At 41.7% G+C, this 21,101-nt stretch overlaps 1 long non-coding RNA gene across 1 annotated transcript; it reads right to left on the reverse strand.

The window, feature by feature from the left end:
* Positions 1-985: 985 nt before the first annotated feature.
* Positions 986-3,971, reverse strand: LOC115915530. The gene is made up of 4 exons (XR_004061507.1): positions 3,620-3,971; positions 1,802-2,363; positions 1,347-1,455; positions 986-1,120 (listed from the first exon to the last, which is right to left on the reverse strand). It is a non-coding gene; the product is annotated as an uncharacterized LOC115915530 (long non-coding RNA).
* Between the last annotated feature and the right edge of the window lie 17,130 nt (positions 3,972-21,101).

Consider the following 21,101-nt stretch of genomic DNA (forward strand, 5'->3'; position numbering starts at 1 on the left):
GCCTCATCTCTTCCCTCCATTTCTGGACCAGCACAGGGAGAAAGGGTACAGATCTCCACCCAGCACCACCAGCAGCACCAGGAGAAGGATGAGCTGGGCTGACAGACACAGTCCAATGGATTCAGTCCCACAGCTGGAGCACAGTGGGGTGAGGAGGAGAGCAACCAACACCAGCAGTGTGAGTCCCACAGGGACTCACTCCTCGGACCCCTGCCCAGCTGGCACCTCTCTACAGCACGACATTTGGCAGAGACATCATGTGCCCCTCCAGAGCACTCAGAGTGCCCTCCCTTCCTCACCCTCCTCCAGCTTTCAAGAGCCATTATGTAGCTTAAAGTGTTTTGTGAATGCAGCTTCCTTTCCATCTGCTGGTGTTGCAAAAACATCAACACGGCCACAAAATCCTCTCTCACGCAGATTGCAGCAGCAGCAGCCAGAAACCGTTTCACCCTGTCAGAGCAAGGAGCATTTCTAAGATGCACCACAAACAGTAGCAAAAGAAATCCGTTTGGATGGGAGGAGAGTATAAGGGAACAAAAACAAGGACTTGATTGTCTCAAGGACAAAGATAAGCTTCACTTACGGGAAAAACAAGCAGGTTGTTAGTAACAAAGGATTTTGAAATGTTAGGGGTTAAGTTCCCACGATAAAATCATAGCTTAAACTTTCACTTAATTACACCCTCAATTTACTTAATTATTTGTAAAAATATCTTGTGTGTTCTTACATCTACATCTGAGGTCACTAGCGCCTTGCAGGTACTGAATGATATATTGCAAATCATCAAATATCTGACAAATCCTCTGTTCCTCTCCCTCTGTGAAAAGAGGAGAGTTTTCTCTTTTGAGAAAAGAGATCTCCTCTTTGGTCTATACAGAGAGAAAATTGACATCTTCAAACCTTAGTGAAAGAGGAAAAAGGCATGATATAAAAATGCCCTTGAAAAGAAGAATAAAAAGACACAACAAATTCTGTGAGATAAATTGTGCAAGTGAAAACAGATGTAGCCTGTGAGAATAAGCAACATGAAGGAGTCTTTGTCCTGTGAAGTCTGTAGGTGAGTGCTGGATAACTTTCTGCTTCAAATCAACAGAAACATGATGGCACTGCAAACAATTCTCTGGGAAAAAAAAAAAAAAGAAAAGAAAAATTTCAACAGTTATTGCGTTTTGCAATTGTGTTAGCTGGACAACTTTATTCTTCTACACTTGATAGGCAGAGCATACCAGATGTCTAATAAGACTTTCGAAAGGTCAAGAGCAAATGAAAAATTGTTTGTGTTTTAATTCTTAACATCTGGAAACCATAACTCCAGAAACATAAATGTTAAAAGTTATTCTGTGTACCTTGAAAAGATTGCAGTTTAGTATAGGTAGGAGAGCAACTTCATCATTTACTCAGCCTAATGTTCTTCTGTTCATGACTTTCAAACAATCTTCAATCTCCAGGTTGGTCCTGTAAAACATATTTGTCACCATCTCATACTGCAGCAGAAATGACACATTGGAGCCTCACTTTCCTGAACCCCAGTCATCCTGCTGCAGGTTTCAGCAAAGCAGAGGTGGGGCAGACTCCAGAGCTGGGACACGTGCTGTCAGAGGATGCTGCAGGTCCAAGTGACCCTGGATGTCACACAGACTCCTGAAGATCCCCTCCCACCACTGTGTTGACTCCACATTCTGGCATAGCTGACCTATTGCCCCATGACACAGGAAGATATTTCAGCAATTTTTAACCCTCTCTTGTTTTCACCAGGGAAATCTAATTTTAACCACTGGACCAAAAGTAACTTAATAATTACCTGGAGCAGAGTGGGGCTGCTTGATGGGGAAATCCTTGTATCCAGTTAGGCTTTGGGGCCTGAATTTCTCAAACAATTTCAAGCTGAGGCTGCTCTGCAGATTCTCTGCAGAATTTCCTTTTCAGTGTCATTATTTCTCATTACTTTGAAGGCAGATTAGACAAAATCCAGCTCATCTGTTATCTCACCCTCTTGATGGTATGAGACTAATGGCTGTGATAATAGCTTACAGTGCAAGTCAAAGTAAGGAATTTTGGAGAGCTCACTTTCTTCCATAAATCCACATATGGCTGGTTTTTTGTAATGAATGCAAAGGTTGAACACCAGGATGAAGTTACCATGTCCTTGGGGACCCATCCATCCCCAGCCCTCCGCTGAGAAGGTGGAACCAGCTGGAGATCAGCAGGTAAGGATCAGGTGCCACCCCAGAGTGCTGGGGTATGGAGCTGTAAACCCTTTGGTGAGGGTAGGAGAGGGCTGGAGAAAGGTTCCATTTTCAGCTCTGAGCAGGTCACACCTCACAGGCGTGGCCCAGCGTGCACACCAACTGCACATCTTTGTCCTGCACAAAAAAGACAGTGAGATTCAGGACAGTCAGAGCACTTTGGTACCCAGTCACACTGAATTTTAATCCAGTTCTAAAGCACTGCTTTGTGGAATTATTCAGAAGATCTCTCCAAGAGGAACAGATCAGGAGGTCCAATGCTTCCTCCTCACCTGCAGCCCTCCATAGAACACTCTGGCTTATATTATTTTTGAGACCTACATAGAAAAAGAATTGTTGCTTTAATCACTATTCTGAAGAAACACATATGGCACTCATACATTATGTTTTCACATAGTGCTTTGTTCTTTGTTCTTGTCTAAACATGGTACAGTGGTCAGAAAAATGAGCTGTTACCTTAAAAGCAATTGAATTTGCATTATCACGTTGTTTTGCCATGTCTTCCAAGTACAGTAGGCAGCTTACTCAGATTAAACACAGAGTCTCAAATATCTAAGCACACTGCCTCTGACACCAAAACAACAACAGCAAAAAGAAAGACAAATAGAAAATTATTTTTGATGATTGCTCTTGCTAAATATAGTCCATCAGAATATAAACAAAGAAAACTCTATAAACAGTGCATCAATTACAATGTCAGAATTAATAGCACCATCAACCTAGAAGATTCAAACTATTAATGCTAATTCCTTCTTTTTCTTCAGTTGTGTTTTCTCATAATTTTCAAATCGCAAAAGTAATATTCTTTCTTTATTTTCAGCCCCTGACCTCAAGCTCTTTACCATATTTTAAGAGGCTAAACCACACTGCATACATAAAGTAAGGATGATTATTCCCAGCAGCAGTTCTGGCAAAGACATGTTACAAAGTGTTCAGTCTGGATTTATCCATTTATTCAATTAGACAGGTAAACAGACTATGAAAATTCTATTATACATGCCTATTCTAGTGATTTGCTATATTAGCTCTTTTGACATCTGCATAAAACAAAGAGCAGTTTCTACTCATTAGAGCCCTGGGGAAGGCTCATTTATGATTATTATGGATTTTTTTTTTACGTTTTTTATGCTTCCCACACAGAAGGAAATAAATGTGTTAAATTTGTACCTTCAAGGCTGGTGGGGCCCACTGGCTTACATGTGTGACAAAATTCCTATCTATATGGACTGGTAGATATAATCTTACAAGATATAAGATTATATCTTTTGAAACTAAAAAAACAAGTGGGTTTTGTTTCTTTATTTGTTTGTTTGTTTCAAAAAACAGCAGCTGTGAAGGAAAGAACAGGAATATAGGAACAGGAAGGCGGGTACCTTGTCCATCATGAATCTTAATACCTATTGATTTAAATGTGTTTCCCCATGTAAATTCAAGGGGTCACAGAAAGACTCTATTTAAGTCTCCTAATTGGTCCCGAGGACATCTCAGGCCAGTAGCAGTTGTTAAAAAATCAGGCCCCGGGCAGGTGTCCTTGTTTTCCCTCAATTAGGTGCAGCATTCAAGAGCCAACTGATTTCAGAGCACTCTGTGTGTACAGCTTCGGTCCCAAATGTGGGAGATAACAGTTACTACATCTTTCAGGCATGCCACATATCTTCTTGTTTCACGTGGGTGCTTCACTCTACAAAAGAAATGAAATCAGAATGAAACCATAAACCACTACTAAATCTGGTATCTCGAAGCATCACTGAAACTCGGCAAGAAAACAAAAAAACCTGTAACACTGTATTTGAAGTGATAGAAAGCCAGGCATTAATTTATTCTGGCCAGGATGTGCTACAGAAAACATTCCATACACACAAAAGTTTTACTAGATTTTTCCCAAACTTTATTCTGTCGTAGAAAATCATTGATTTAATGTTCATTGGTCCCAAGTTGAGGTTTTCTTTGTATTTGGGTTCCTGTTTGTCATGGTTTGACACTGGCACAATGCCAGTGCCCCATGAAAATATACTTCCCTGGTGTTCGCTGTGAGATGTGACCAGGAAATAAGCAAAGCAGGCCTCTACCTTAGAAAAAAAAGTTTATTAACTAAACTACAAAAGGAAAACAAACCACACACACACACACACACACACACACACACACACCTGGAAAATGAAAACTCCACAAAAAGCATTTCCTCCTCCCCCCCACCACATTTCCAATACATCTTCCAAATTTCAACTCTCCATCCATCACCCTGTAAATACTCAATTCCAGTCCATCAAGAGGAGAGGAGTCCTTCTTGGGGCCATGGTGACCTCTTCCTTGCATGCCCAGCGCTCTGACCACTGGACATGGAACAGGGCTGCTTCAAGGGTTATCCTTTTAAGGGTGCTTTGACCAGTTCCAGAAAAGCACAGTTTTCTCTCACTCTCGGGACCTCTTGTCCCCCCCATACTTGTCTACCCCCTGGGGCCGGGGGGTCTCCAAAACTGAACCCTCTCAGTTCTGCGCCATCGCCTCCCCCCTGCATGCAGCCTCTGTGTCGCGAGGAAGCATGGTTCTGTCCATGGCTGTACCAAAAAGAGTCCAGCAACCAGCTACTCCATCATCTCTCTCCGGCCTCTTCTTTACTCTCCCAGCCTCACTCACTGCTCCAACTGTCATTCACTTGCCCATTTCCTCTTTATCATCCACTCCATCTCCCCTCCGGGAAAGGTCCAAATGCTCTGTGAGGTCTTCATCATCCAGAAAGGGGTTAACAAACTTCCGCACGCGGCCAGGCTCCTTCCCTGCTGCACTCCCCCCTTCCCCCTCCTTCTTCACAGGCCGATATCACTTCAAGGCCGCAGGCCCGTACCAGCTTTCTCTCTCTCATCTTCTAGCTGGGGGCAGTGCTGCCCAAATCTTCTCGGGGCCTCTCTCCCTCTGTCTCTCCTGGGGGGGGGGCTGCCCAACGCCTCCTGGTGCCCCCCACCACCCTTCCATCTTGAGGGGTCAGGCCTACCTCTGCCGGGCGGCAGGTTTCCTCTCCCCCGCCCAGCTCGAAGCCGGGCAGGGGAGGCCTTGCCTCTTTGCTGGCCGGAAATCAAAGAGAGAGCCCCGGGGAGTGCTCTGCTTCTAACCCCTGTGTTCTCAGAGGCGCATCCACCCTCAGTGGCCAAGCCTGGTGTCAATTTAAAATCTGGACACCTATTGGCCTCTGGCCACTCCATTCCCAGAAAACCTGCTTCCTGTAAACCCACGACACTGTTGGACCCGGATTTCTTCACCTTTGATTTTAATTAGTCAACACTCCTTGATTTCCTTATCAGCCTTTTCCAGACCAAGTGCCTCCAGCTGTGCCAGGGGCAGCATAGATGGGGTAGATATACATTGATGTGTTCTGATAGTCCTTGATGTTTTGTTGACTGTCGTTATCTTTTCTGATATCTTTTGTCTATTCCCAGTCTGTTGAGATGTTAAGTTCATCTCCATTGAGTGGTGCAACATCCCTTGAAAAAACACATTAAGATTCCTTTCCCCAAGGCAAAGGCAAACCAAGCCTGACTAGAGAAATAAAATTTAAATTTTTTTTAAAGTTATATTATTTCCAACAAAACAACGAGATCTTAGTCCTCTAATTAGGTCAGATACAGGCAGATTTTATCCTGACAGGGGTTTGGATGCCAGGGCAGGAGCATCTGGGCTCCTGAGAGGCCTTTAATCTTTTCGGAAGGTCACTGCCAGGGCTGAAGCTCTCCCAGCTGTACCTGCTGGTGTCGCTGACACAGCTGCTTTGGGAGCTGGTGGCTCCTGGATGGGACTGGAAATCTCCATTTGTGTTTGTGCTGCCTCTGGGGTTAAACACTGGGCTGGCAGCAGCGCCCTGGAATTCACTGCTGCAGCGCCCAGAATTCCTGCCAGCAGAGCCACAGCTGCTGCTTGCACTCCAAGAGAGCAGAAGAAACACCATTAATTGCAGGAATTCTTAAACATGTTGCTAATATTGTCAGCAGACCCTTTATGCTCCTTCCGGAATATCTTTTGGGAAAACCCCAGCTTTTTTTCTTTTTTTTTTTTCTTTGCGACCGATCAGTGGCCTACTTGTCTAATAATCCTTGTCTCAGCAGAATTCACTCATAATTTCCTGAACGCAGGTAGATCATGGATATCTTTAAAGTTCTTTACAAGCCAATAAAGGGACTGATTCCTTTCATTATTATGGTACAGATTTATGGCATCTGATTCTCCAAAAAGGATATCTAGCATAAAAAGAGGGATGTGAAATTCAGTTACTGATTTATGAGAATAACAAAACACCCAGATTTATTTCTGTGTATACCAAAGCAAGCACAGTAGCGTACTCATGAGAGCAACCTCCTTTTTCTCTCTGAGGGATGAATCCATGACCAGACCAGACCTTCATTTTGTCTTACTACTTTCCACCTCATATGATGCCCTCATAACAACAGCTCTAAAAACGAATTTTCACTTCTAAATGCACCTTTCAAATTTTCCTGATTTAACTTTCTCATCCAATGTTAGTGCAGTGTCAGTGTGTGAACACTGCTTTGCTGTACCTATTATTATCAGGCATTTTGCTAATTTATATCCAGCATTTGCTACAGTAAAGTTTAGCTAGGAGAAAAATCAGAAATCAGGCCAAAAGAAGCAAAATATTTCCCTTTATTAAAAGACCATTTGAATTGAATTTTCTGTCGTGTTTCTTTCATTGTCACAATCAGAAAAAAATTTTCTCATAGTTATATCTTTAGAGTTATGTTTTCACTATTTTTTTTAATTTTAGATTTTCAGGCTAGAGCGTATCAACTAAACACTGTTCTTCTCTTCATCCAAAGTATATTTGGGGCAGATGAAGGTCTAACTGCTGAATTTTTAGCTGATGCTTCTTTTTGCTGTCACACTTAAATTACTCAACCACCCCCCACATACCCACTATTTAAACAACTGAAGAAACATTTACCTTTTATTAAAACTGTCAAGAAAAGTGCTTGGTGTTCTTAAAAACATGAAGAGATTGATGGGATAAGGCAAACTTATATTTTTGCTTTGTTTGACAATGAACCAGAAAAAACAGACTTTCGACTAAAGCTTTGTGATGTGCTTGATAAAAAACAAACAAGCAAACAAACAGAAACAGAGGAAAATAGCTAAAAATTATCAAAGGAAAAAAAAAAGCTACTACAGACCATCTGTAGGTGAACTACAGAAAATGAGTTTGTTACTAATTTATTTTTGTCTTTCCCGTCCTCCTTAAACACAGCTTCTAAGATTCCTGCATCTCTTGCCACAACGTCCCTTGCTGTATTAATAAATGTATCTGCACGACCTTGCAAAGAGAATAATTTATGAACGTGTATTTCTCAGTTGGTCAGCTACTCAGCAATCCACTTCCTCAGTCTGAGCCCTAATAGCAAAGATTGGAATGAATAAATTCTGATCCTGAGCTCTATTTCACCTTCTAAGAGCCTGCCGTGTATGCACAGCTCTGTCTGAATTTGTTGCAAACTGAGGGGTTTGTTACTTTTAATTTTGTAATTAGATTTGCTTTGGCCTGGCTGGGATTGAGGATAGTAACTCAGGAAGATAAGGAAGTGCTCTGGGTCTTGGCACATCATAAAGCAGAGAACACAAAAAAAACCCCAAATTCTTCCCTGAGGCAGCTGGAAGGTGTCAGCTCAGGGTTATGGGCTGCAGGAGTGACGGCTGGGCACAGACACCCTTAGACAAAGGGGAAAACCTCTTATTACCCCCCCCAGACAATTCTGTTCTGAGCTGCTTGATGCATCTGTGCCCTTCCTGCAGCCAGGCTGTGCCACAGGCCGAGCTTCTCCATTCATGGGAACCGGCAAGACCCACAGAAGGGAGGAAAGCATCAAAGAGTGATCCACAAAATTACCATAAAATTACAAATCCACACACTCCTACTAACATAAGCAAGCAAGCAGATTGTTGGGAAATAATTTTAAGGGTTTTAGCTCCATTTTTCTTTGTTTAGAAAGGAGAAACATATTTCTCCTTTCTAAACAGGAGAAGCACACCGCTCCAATTGCTCATAAAATAAAAATATGATGATCCAAGGATTTCAAAAGATCAAAAAACTTGTCTGCAAAAAAAAAAAAAAAAAGAGGATTGGTATTATTAATAGTAAATAAATGGAATTCTCTTTTTTCCATATAAGTCCCTATGCTAAGCGAACCGTCCATACAAAAATGTCTTTCCAAAACCTTTCATAATGACTTGTACAATTATCTGAGTCTGCAGAAAATCTCTGGTTAGGAAAAAGCTGCAGAGACCAGCGAGATAATTTCACTTTCTCTAGACATTACCACTTTCCTGTCTGAATTCCAGGTACTCCTCCAGAAAGAGGTACATTTGCCACCACAATGCTAATTTCTTGTTGTTTAGGAAAGCGTAAAGGTCCATGAGCTCCTCCCTGCCTTAAAGGGTAGGAAAGGCTACTTAACTCCATGAAAGGAACAAAAAAGGTCATTGTTTTCAAGGAGGTTGCCAAGAGATAAAATTCCTCTTTTCACGGCTCTTTCCTATTTAACAAAATAGAAGATCTTTTAAATCTGCCTTTAGAAGAAGATGAAAAGGTCTGATTTAACTAATAGAAGATCAAATGTTTCCTCTGTCAGTGTGTTACAAATCTGGAGTTCTTCTGAAATTAGAGCTTTTGCCTGGAAAGTTCACAGAGGAAATTCAGCTTACAAAAAGAACAGAGTAGAAACCATTTCTGACACCTTGTCTCTTCACTGTCACTACCAAGTTAAATAAGAAAATTGAACAACTGTACATTTAAAGAGATCCAAAATCTGATTTTTTAAAAACTAGTTGAACCAATACACTCTTCCACTGAAAGGGAGCCCTATATGGAAGGAGTTCATGTTGTTTACTCCTTCTGATTAACAGCTAATATTTTTTTGAAAAATGAAAAAGAAAAAAGAAAAGGTTCAGTGAAACAGGGGTCTCTCCAGCCCCCTATGTTTCCTGAGGTACTGTTGGAGAAGTAATTTTCCTCTCCCCTATAGTGTAAACCTTAATAGAGATGCTTTACTTTCTCTTTCTCCTGTCACCTTTTTTTTTTTTTTTTTTTTGGACAAGGGAGTTGTAATCAGAAGAAAAGCAACATTTCCCCTATGTTTTTCTCTATTTAAGCCTAAAATCCCACCATGTTGTACATGAAAATACCAATACATCTCTACTGTAAACCCCATGCTCAGGAATATTCTCTGAATTTCTTATATTTGAGTAATGAAAGGATAATCATAGAATCAGTAAAAAAGTAGGGCTGGAAGGGATTTCAGAGAAGTTATCCAACTGCAACCCTTTGCCTCGAGCCAAGAACATCTTTCAGGGTTTTAAAATCCATATATTAATTGTGATCTATTAAAGCAGACTTCTAAACCACCAAAAGGGAAAAGTAAAGCTTTTTCTGCATGAAAATATTGCAGATAATGCAGAGTACAGAAGAACACAGCTGCCAAAAGATTGAATACATCTTATTTTGACAAGTGTTTGGTGAAGAAATGCAAGAATATAAAAAATGTGATGGATACAAACTGCTGTTTACAGGCTGTCTTGCCTACTACCCTCATTGTAAACATCAGCAATTTCCTAATGAAAAAGAAAATAATTGACTTTTAAAGGTATATCTATCATGTTTATCTATCTACATTTGCATTACTTTATTACTTCTGAACACCTCTACTACGTGTTTCTGACTACCTGAACACACACTTGATACAGGAAAATGTTCCTTAGCATGTAACTGATACACTCTGTTTCCAGAAAAGCTGGAAGATTTCTTGAAATGCAGGTGTCCTTTCAGAAGGGCAGAGGCTATGGATCTGTACACTCAGCTTCTACTTCCAGACCCATAGATTTCTGCAAGAGATTACTATTTCCAGGTAGTCCCTTCTCCCTCTCTCCTCAGGTATAATCTTGTAATTTTAGACTCTAAATTTAATCTACAGAATATTACTTTTATTTCTCCTTAAAGCATCCAGAAAAATATATTTCTTAACTTCCCTAGGTAGCTCCTTTTATTGATCACCCATCCTTAGTATAAAAAGTTTCACACAGCCTTTTACCTGATATTTTTTTTTCTTTTAAGCTGGAAGTTTCTTTTAACTTTACCCAAGTAGAGGTCATGCAGAATGGTTTATTGCTGTCCCTTATGTGAGTATTTTAGTTCTAAAAAACAGCTACTCTTCATCTCCCTTCAGCCTTATATTACTAAGGTGAACAGAGCTAATTCATTCAACCTTCCCTCACAGGCCCTCTTCCATGAATCTGTCCTCACCCCTTGAGTTCCCTCCTCCAGTTTACAAAAAACATCCCTGCACTCCTGTGCCTGCACTGGGACACAGAGCCTGGCCCTGGCCTCACTGGTGCCCAGGCATTATTTCCTTCTACATCTTGATCTTCCTTTGAGGAGGTATTTTTATTAAAATTGCCTTCCCCTCCTGCATCCTCCCCAACAGCACAGCTGCTGCAGACTCAGTCTGTGATCTCTGCATCTCTGTCAACCAACTTTTCTTTGTTCACTTTTTTTTTCCTTTAATTTAGAATAGTAAATTGCATTTGCTCTTACTAGATTTCATCTTGCTGATACCATGCACTTTCTGCAATTAATCAAAATCATACTTAATTTTAAACCTATTACCCATCATGCTCGCAGCCCTTGCCAGCCCCACACCATCTGGATAGGCACAACATTTCCATTTTATCATTTAAGTCTTTAAACAAGATATTATCTCCCTGCTACAATTGACCCTCATGACATCACTTGCAACATCTTTCCAGAATAAAACAGCAAATAGGTTGACAGGCCATAATTTTGCATCATACTCCACTATGCAATTCATGTGAATGCCCCACAGCACTGTGTCAGGAAACAATCACATTTTCTGTTTCTCTTGCACACAGCAAACTATGTACCCTGTCAAGAAAAAGCTTTAGATTAGACCTGGTATTGTCATTTATGGGGCAATTTTAGGGCTTCAGCCACAGCCCATGGAAGGCTGCAGAGAGTTTTGTAGTGATCAAACTAGCAAGTACTGCAGTTATTGGTTTGGTCTCTGGAGTGGTTTTTGTTTATTTGGTTCTTTGTGGTTTCTGTATGCTCAACTCCAATTTTTTTCTGCAGTTGAATTCAGAAAACTGAAACATTCTTCACACCTGAGACTCAAAAGGAAAGCTCAAGACAAAACTTCGGGCAGGTTTCCCAGGAGCAGGAATTTCAATCCTTATGGGACATCTCTCTTCCTCCTCGCTCTTCAAAATCCTACTGAAGCTGTCAATACCAACCTGTAGTTCATGTTGTTGCTATGCTGAGTTCAGCTCCACTTTTCTACCTTCTGCTCACACATCCTTCCCACTGGATGGCAATGCAAACCTCAGCCACCGGTATGGTAGTGTACACACAGACACACAAGCAGATCCAGAGAGTGAAGACAAATTTGAGAGGGAGGAAATTATCAAAGATGTAGTTTACCAGCCCAGCTTCCTGAGTTATACCACTGAGAGTAAAAATTACCTTCCAGCCATTGCATCTGAAACACTCTCAGGCTTCTAAATTCTCCTAGCAACTCTCCTAGGACCTGGATTTAAAAAGCCACAGCACCAGAGTAATGATGTCCTGATCTTCCACCACCAAAACCAGCAAGAGAAGCGTCTGGAGTACATTGTGTGGGTTGAGACTGTCACCTTCAGACACAGGTAGCCACTCATCCTGCAGCCTCTCTGTGCTACACAAAGTGCAGGACCAAAAGGTAAATAAATGTGCAATCCAAACACAAGCAGGAATTGGTGATTTTTTTACGCGGTGAGTGCTCCTGTGTTACAGAAGCAGAAGGACACTTGGTCTGTGTCCCACACCTGCCTGAAAATTCTCTGTTCATCCCTGTCTTCTCCTGGTCTTCCTCATTCCAGTCGCCTGTACACAGACCCCAGAATCAGCAGTCTGTCACAAAATTGTGTATCTGTACTTCCCTGTGCCCCCATCACTTTGATCCAATTACACTTTGGTGCATAGATAAGAAGCATCAGCAGGAATTGGTTTCTAATTCTGTCACTTGTGACAGAACTGCTATTTACTGCATTGTGTGCAGCAAGCAGCCTTGCTTTGTTGCAGTTCCTTTTTATGATGATCTAAAGGAGCTTTATCAACAGAACAACTAAATTCCTGTTCTGTGGCCTTTCTTCATGATCTGAAAGAAAATTGGCACTTGATATGTCTAAAATAAGTTCCATAATGGCAGCAAAACTGCCATTCACATTCAGTGTGCTGAAAATATCAGATAAATGGCAGGCTTGGCTCATGTTAACAAGCTCTGCACTTCTTGTGTTCGTTTCATCTATGACAAAATTCAGCACTTAGAAGTCATTAAGGCTGCATTGTGCAAGTCAGAAATGCAGACATATATTCTGAGAGAATTTTAATCATGTAATCACTGTACAAGACATTCAGAGGTTATATGTCCAGATTTATTTATTTATTTATTTATTTATTATCCTCCTTACAAAACATGTACACAGACAAAATAACTAATTCTGAGAGACCAGCTTTTATTTATGCTCCTCGAAACAGCTGTTTTGAAGGTGGCAGGATTGATGCTTCTCTCAGGGACCATACCAAGCCAAAAGGTCACATCCTAAAGCAGAGAGGAAAAGACATGTTCTGATGGGATATTTTCAAGCTTCAGAAATTTACAAACAGTGCCAAAGGCCTTTGGAGCAGCAGGAGTCTGCACAAGCTGTCCCTGGATAAGTCACTCTAATTGATGGTACTCAGAACAAAGCCTGCCTGAAGTGAATGTGGCCATTGTCCCCTCTTGCTTTTATTGTTCCTGTTTATCTGTTCAGTGTGGTGATAGGAAGCAGCACTTCCTTCCCCTGGACCTGGGGAATGAGGCAGCAGTTCAACATTTCAGGGCATTTCACAGGAGAACAAAAAGCAGAACCTTTAAAACTGCTCACAGAGCCAAAATACAGGGAAAGCAGCAGAGGGGCAGCTGCAGGAAGTCAGGAGGAGCTACACACAAGGTTGCTCAGCACATCTCAGCCTCTCAGCTGCCTGCCCCTCTGTGAACTCTTCAGCTCTTCAATACTGCACCCACAAAACTATGGGAAGGGAGAGAGGAGTGCAAGGTGAGTAGAAAAATGCCTTGTCTCCTGCCATCCATCTTCAGTCCTGTAAAATTTTACCTTTACAAAGAGCAAGGCTTCACGTCTGTTTTAATCTGTCTGTCACCACACAGAACACATGGAGGTGACATCCCTGGGTGCACGATGAAGGGATGTAAATTAAAGAAGGGATCATGCTGGTTTCACTTCTGCCACTTCAAGTTTTCTGCGGGTTTCTGGGCCTGCCAGTTCAAGGCAAAGTTATTTCTGAAAATTTGATTTCTGAAAGACAGAAACAAAAGGAAAACTTTTTTCATGGTAGCCATATTTGAAATTCAGAGCAAACAGGAACTACATTTAGGCTTGGTGAAACATAAGAGAAAAAGAGAGAATCTTTCACGCTGTCTGCATTTTCATGTTGCAGAAACTGAAAAGACTAAACCCTCTCTGAAAAAGCAAAATCAAAAAGTTCTCAAAATCCACAACTAAACTTCTTCTCGATAAGAAAAAAAAAGAAAAAAAGACCAACACTAGAAAGCTCACAAATTAGGCTACTTTTCATATCCTTTTCATTTCAACAAAAAAAAATGTAAGTAAGCTTCAGAAAAACCTTGGTTTTCAGAGCTCTCAATCTCCTGCCCCAAAGAAAGGAAGGAGCCCCAATACCAAAAAAATTCTCGGAGAATGGGTAACTTGCAGCTTTTCTTCAAAGCAGTTAACGGCCAGCCACTGTATCTGTTTTGAGAGCAGAGCTCCTCAGAAAGGCTTTCTAGCAAAGCTTTGGCTGCTTGCTGAGCCAAAATATGTGGCTTTAACAACGTGGCAGCTGCAGCAAAAGCAAGAGCTACCTTGTGTTATCAAAATGACATTTATGAGACAAATTCCTGCTAGGGATCAGAGGGACAGAAAACCAGAACTGGACCCTGGTTCTGGCGGTGAGTTTATTTGGTTTCAGGATTATGGGTGCTTTTCATCCTGAGGTCTGAGTATTTATGAACCTTAACTGATCTTTGCAACCATTACAACATCCCAATACTATGACAGGGAAATATTATGAGACTCTGAAACATTGCAGGTAAAGCAGAAGTGATGAAAAATTCCTTTTCTCCTATGATTTCAGAAGTTATCTTTGGTTCCTGGGTTGATATGAGCAGTAAGACAAAGAGACATATTATGTCTGTCGTGGGAGTGTATATCTTTTTTTTATCCCTGTCAAAGCACTGCAGAATTTCCTTATAGGACTGCATTTAGCCAATGGCATGGGTTATAGCAGGTGTTAGTTCCATCTTCATTTTCTTTAAACTGGATGATTTTTTACCATAAGGATTCCTAAGAAGTCTGCTCACATTATGACAAATGTCAGTGAACATCCATGAGTCACTGCTCATTTGCTCAGGCCAGTGGCCTCTGGCTGTCTCAGCTCCTGACATATTAGCCACATGAAAATATATGTTCCCATTCCTTGTGCATTTCTAGAAACACATCTTTGCCTGACTCTTGTGGTTAACAATCACACATCTCTTTCAGGAGCTTCATGAAAATCATGGGAATTGAAGAAGGAAAGTTTTTAATGTGGAAGGTGTATTTCAACCCTCCAACTTCAGTCCAGAACAAAAGCCCAAAGAAAGACAAATCTAGCCAAGATCTACAAAAAGCATATCTGAAATGAATAGTATGATGTATTTTGTGTCTATAGCCAAAAGGATAAGGAAATAAAGGCAGCAAATCTGTGTATTTACTTAAAATCTCATTCAAGAGACAGGGGCTCTGAAACAAGGGAAACAAGCTGCACCACATTTTTTAGTTTTCATTTTGTCTGAAAATCCTGTCTTAAGGATCAGGCTGAAAGAATACAGGAAGTTCTATCTTGCATGCAAAAATGTGTTGTAAATTCACAGTCCAGCTTTTCCACTTAAGTCAGGCACATGTGGGGCATTTATTTAAATAGACTCTAAAAAAGGAGATGCTTCTATTGTGTCTTTGCCTCAGCATGAAATGGGAATGAAGTGGCACATCAGTGGTCAGAAGTTGGTGAACCAAAGCATCTGCCTTGGAAAACATCCAGTAAATACCACCAGAAAACTCCCTAAACCACCATGGCCTTAGTTAGCTTTACCAGAATATCAGCTCAATCACAATCTTTCCTTTCCTTGATTCTTCAGTTTTCAACTTGCAGGTCATAAAAACATAAGGTCACACTCTCTTCTTGGTTTCCTTCAAATAACAACCAGGCTCTGTCTTGAGCCCAGTCTGGCATTTGACCTTTCACAACATGGAAAAGGTGACAAATAATTTCCACTGTTTTCTCTCTGAATGTCAGAATTTAATGTTTTCTGGTTTATTCTTTCATGTATTGCCACCATACTTTGTTTCACCTGATCTTGACTGAGTATATACTGCATTGCTGTTTTCCCCATTTGATTTGTTATGAACACAGAAGAGTTTTCTTCAGTCCAGGTACACTTGATATATTAGGTATAGGAAAGCATTTTAAAGTGTAAGAAAAGCATTTGATTCTAATAATAGATGTCCCAGAGAACCAGGATTTATTGTTTAGTTTCATTTTACTTGGTTCACTATGAAGAAAATAGGGCAGGGAAACAGCAGACACAAAATTTAAGTCCAATTCTGGATGTGAATTGAGGTTCCTTGTTAACTTTCAATGTGATTCCTGATTTCTAAGTAAAACTCTGACACAAAAGCTGTCACCATATGCTTCCAATTGCTCATAGCAAGCTGGACCCAGAATTACCCACACAGGCATGATATGCAACATTTCCACCAGTTTAGAGACTGCCATGGAACTTCAGACAAGTCGTATTTAATTTGCATTAGAATATATTTTCCAAGCAGATCATGGATTTACCTGCCCCCACAAATGGAGATGTTTGATTAGCAGTGGCAAGCAGAGTGGCAGAGCTCACTTTCCTGCCAGCCTGGATCAGGTAGTGGAGCAGGATCATGATAAGGAACATGCGGAAACAAAAGAGGTTCCCTGTCACACCAGAAGTGCACAGCTCTCATTTCCAAATCCTTACAGCTGCCCAAGTCAGATCAAGAGCCTAAAGAAAGTAACGAGACCTCAGCACTGTGGCAATCTTTTTTGTAGTCAAAGAAGAAAAGACAGATCCATCTGGCTAAAATACTGTTCATGAACCAGATTTCACATGTAGAGGAATTCACTTATTTTCTAACCATGATGTTCTCAGCCAGTTCAGACACCAGGAACAAATATGTAACTGGTTATTTCATGCCCCACTCATTTAGATTTTACTAAAATTGATCAGGGTAATGATATGCTATTCAAGCAAGGAGGAAAAGAAATGCACCTCTTTACTTTAATAGTAAAGCTGGTTTGTCGCCGGATCTGTGCAAGATGCAAAAGCAATACTGAATTACTGCACATCCGGATAAATACTTTTTCTGGGAGACAAAATGGAATTATTCAGTTACCTGCATTATTCAAGAATGAAAAAGAAACAAGAAAAGTAAAACTGGAATTATAGGCAAATTTTCAAAACTGTCGTTTCAGTATTGCAAAGTGTCATATAACAAGAGAAGTCAGGTTTTCTCGCGTGGCGTGGATGGTGTGCCAGCTGTATCAGTTAAACCAGAGCAGTGTGGCAGTTACCTACAGGTCCGTTATTCCATGTTTTCCTTAACCTGCTGCTGGAGTTGACATGTTCACAAGACCTGAAATATCTCCTTGCTTTCCCATTCAAGGATCTGTATGGAGCTGCTAGGAATAGTCTTAGACAGTTCCTCACTAATGCCACTTTTGATCCTTTTACTTCCTTTACTTGGCCTGCCCAGATCCACTGATCACCTGGGACTTGGGGAAGCTCAACCACCTGTGAGAGCTTGCAGCATGCAGCCTTCCTGCTCTTCTGTGCTGCATGGCAGCAGCAACTTGAATCACAGACTCTGAGAACTCTGAAAATCACGGAATCATGGAGGTTGGAAAAGACCTTTCAGACCACTGTGTCCAACTATGAATGCAGCAACGCCCAGCCTGCCACTAAACCACACCCCCAAGGGCCACATCCGCCTATCTTTTAAATCCCTCCAGGATATTTAAAGCCCTCCCCAGGACTCCATTCATTTTGGTCTCACCTTCTCCAGGTGCCATAAACCCCATCAGAGCTGGGGTTTGTGCAGTTCAGCTCTTCATTCTTCTCACCTGCAGCCTCCTCCTACACTTGGCATAGCACAAGGCTGCAGCACTAACAAGAAATCATGTTTGCACGTGGTTCTGCCTTTCTCATCTCAAAAATCCTTCCTGGGTGTGCTTCAGATAAAGTGTCTTACGAATGAGAATCATTCTATTTACTCTTAAACCTTACTCTTAAAGCCCACTGCTTGCTAAGAGCTGAACAGACACAAATGTTTGACATTAAAAAGCTGCACTCAATGACAGCATAGATTTTTCTTATGTATACTAGTTTTTGTCCGCTTTGCAAATTAGCATCCTGGGCAATTGTGCCGTGCCTAGGCAAGGACAAGAATATTTAGTAGCAATGTTACTAAGCCTTGAGTACCTGATATGGTTTAAAATATATTTGGCTGGCTATTGGCTGTCTTGTCCAACCAGTAGCTCAGGAAAAATGGTAGTGCATCAGCACATAGGTCAATGCATTTAGATGCATCCTATTCTTTAATGTCCTTGCCTGTTGTCATGGTTTGACACTGGCACAATGCCAGTGCCCCGTGAAAATACACCTTCCCTGGTGTCTGCTGTGAAATGTAACCAGGAAATAAGCAAAGCAGGCTTCTAGCTTAGGAATAGAGGGGAAAAAGTTTATTAACTAGACTACAAAAGAAAAGGACACACTCACACACACACACACATGGAAAATGAAAACTTCACAAAAGCATTTCCTCCTCCCCCCACCACATTTCCAATACATCTATCTCTCAAATTTCAACTCTCAGTCCATCATCACTCCATAAATACTCAATTCTCAGTCCATCAAGAGGAGGAGTCCTTCTTGGGCCATGGTGACCTCTTCCTTTTCATGTCCAGTGCTCTCACCACTGACCACGGACCAGGGCTACTTCTAGGGCCGTCTTTTTTAAGGGTGCTTTGTCTCCTTTCAAAAAGGGCACAGTCTCACTTTCAGGACATCCTGTCCCCCCCATATTTCTCTACCCCCTGGGGCTGGGGGGTCTCCAACACTGAACCCTCTTGGTTCCGAGGCATTGTCTCCGCCCTGGATGCAGTCTATGTGTCACAAGGAAGCATGGTTCTGTCCATGCCTATACAAGAAAAAGTCCAGCCAAAGGCCACTCCATCATCTCCTGCCATCTTGGGTTCTCTCACAACCCTGCATCACATCACACTTCCCCATTTCCTGCTCCAGAAAAGGTCAATGCTCTGCGAGATTTTCCTTGTCCAAACAGGGGTTAAAAAGCTCTTACAAGCAGCCAGACTTCTCCTCCGTGCTTCCCCCCCTCCCCATTCTCCACAAGCCAGGCATGCCACCAAAGTGATATCAACTTCAAGGTCTTCAAGGCCACAGCCTTGTGTACCGAGCGCCGGCTTCTCTCTCGTCTCCCTGGGCGGGGGGGCTGCCCGAATCCTCTCGGGGCTTCTCTCTCTCTCTGTCTCTCCTGGGAGGGCTGCCCAATGCTTCCTGATGCCTCCCCCACCCCTCCATCTTGAGGGCCCAGCTTACCCTCTCCCGGGCTGCATGGCTTTCTGCCTCCCCCGCCCAGCTCAAAGCCGGGCAGGGGAGGTCTTGACTCTTCCCTGACCAGAACTCAAAGAGAAAGCTCCCAAGGGACAGCTCTGCTTTTAACCCCTGTGTTCTCAGAGGCATATCCAATACCTCAGTGGCAAAACAGGCGCCAATTTTAGAATCTGAACACCTGTTGGCCTCTGGCCTGACCACAACATATCCCAGAAAACCTACTTCCGGTCAAAACTATGTCACCTGTTTAACTAAGGACTAGCTAAGGAATTTCAGTCTTTTGCTATAAAAATGCATGAAATTATCCCATTACATTCCAAGAAAGTTAAATTGTTATTAATTGCATCTCCATCTCCAAACTGTGAGGCTTTCCATAAATTGCTACAATTCACTAATCTTCACACATTCTGAATACTCTGGCTTTTGGAGGCACAATCAGGGTCCAGGCAGCACTGACTGATCATACAGAGCTCCTGCAGCCATAGCTTTCAACATGCTGCCCACTGCCCACCTTTGTGAGGTGACGAGAGAAACCCTCAATTTGGCCCAAAAAGCCGAAGCCCTGTCCTCACAGTGCCCTCAAGTAACAAAGAGCAGGAAACTTGTGCCAGGGAGAAAGTACAGAAGTGAAGCATCTTTTAAAAAACAAATTCATAGCACTAGACGATGCTGGAAGATTAGGAGGGAAGGAAAGAGAACCCATTGTGATAACTTACTGCTCATTTTTAGTACAGGAACTGCTAATTTGAAAGATATTTTGTCCTCTGAAACAAGTTCTTCCTACTCTGAACATATTATAGTAGCCATTACTACTATATTAGCAATATTTTCAAGCCCCTTTTCTTATCGTTGTTTAAACATCTGAATCCTCTTGAATATGAAGCCAAACACAAAATATCCAGCATCTTTCATTAAATACCCCTGTAATGGATTAGAAGAGACAAAAAAAACCCCAAGACATTATGAGCCTGAGTTTATAACCACATTCTAACCGACTCAAGGAAGAATAAATGGGCCAGTACAGAAACAACAACAAAACCTCTCAAAGGAAAGAGGGCAAACCTTGAGCTCATGTAAACTGCAGCTTCATTAAAGTCAGTGCATCCAGGCCTGTGTACACCAGCAGAAAATATGGCTCTGGATCTGCTCTTCTGGTGGGGACCATATGGCAAACCTTCACATGACTGAGCTCTCTTCATAAATGAACGCCTGTGTCGAGCTGACTTTATACACGAGTTTCCTGTTTGTGACTTGAGTAACAGCCATGAATAATTCATGATGGAAAAATACAGATTTACAGTGCTTTTCTATCATTTTGCCACCAGGCTTGTGCTCAGCACACTCAGGCAGTACCACTTCTGGAGACTTTAGTAGGCAAGGCAGCATGCTTCTTGTGGAAGAAGTACTTGTTTGGGTAGCACCTGATGTCTGCAATGCCTTTCTCACATAATTCCATGAATTATGGCAACACAGTAAAGGACAAAACTCTGAGAATGAAGACAAGGATGCCAGACCATTAAATCTACTGTGGGGGCAATTTGATTTACAAGCAGTTTTTAGCATGGTGAATGCAACAGGTCACCATCCTCTAAACTATCTGAGAGATGTTTTTCACCTGCTGTCTCACATTCAAGATCACCTATGGCACAGGGCAAACCTCAGCATTGCCCAGAGGGCTTCCCCTTTGCAACAGAACCACTTATTTCACTCAGTTAATCACAGCAGACAGAGAAATTCTGAGTCCACAGACTTTGAATAAAAAAGCAGGAGTGCCCTCCCTGCCTCTCCAGCTGCAGAGCATGGCATTCCTGTGGTGTCCATCCCTTTTGCACTGCTAGCACAGGCAAGCAGTCAACCCCATCTCTGTCTGCAAAAATTCCACATGCTTATTCTGCATTTTTAATTGCAGCTGTTTTGGTGCTTGTCTGTTTGCAAAAAAAAAAAAAAATCTAGATTTGTCAGTGTGCTATATAATGGGAAAGTCTTAATCTTATTTTTCCTTTATCTTTTATTTTTTTCATTTTTTAAAATTTTTTTCTTTTGC

This window comes from Camarhynchus parvulus, chromosome Z, assembly GCF_901933205.1.
Source record: "Camarhynchus parvulus chromosome Z, STF_HiC, whole genome shotgun sequence".
Taxonomy (NCBI): Eukaryota; Metazoa; Chordata; class Aves; order Passeriformes; family Thraupidae; genus Camarhynchus; species Camarhynchus parvulus.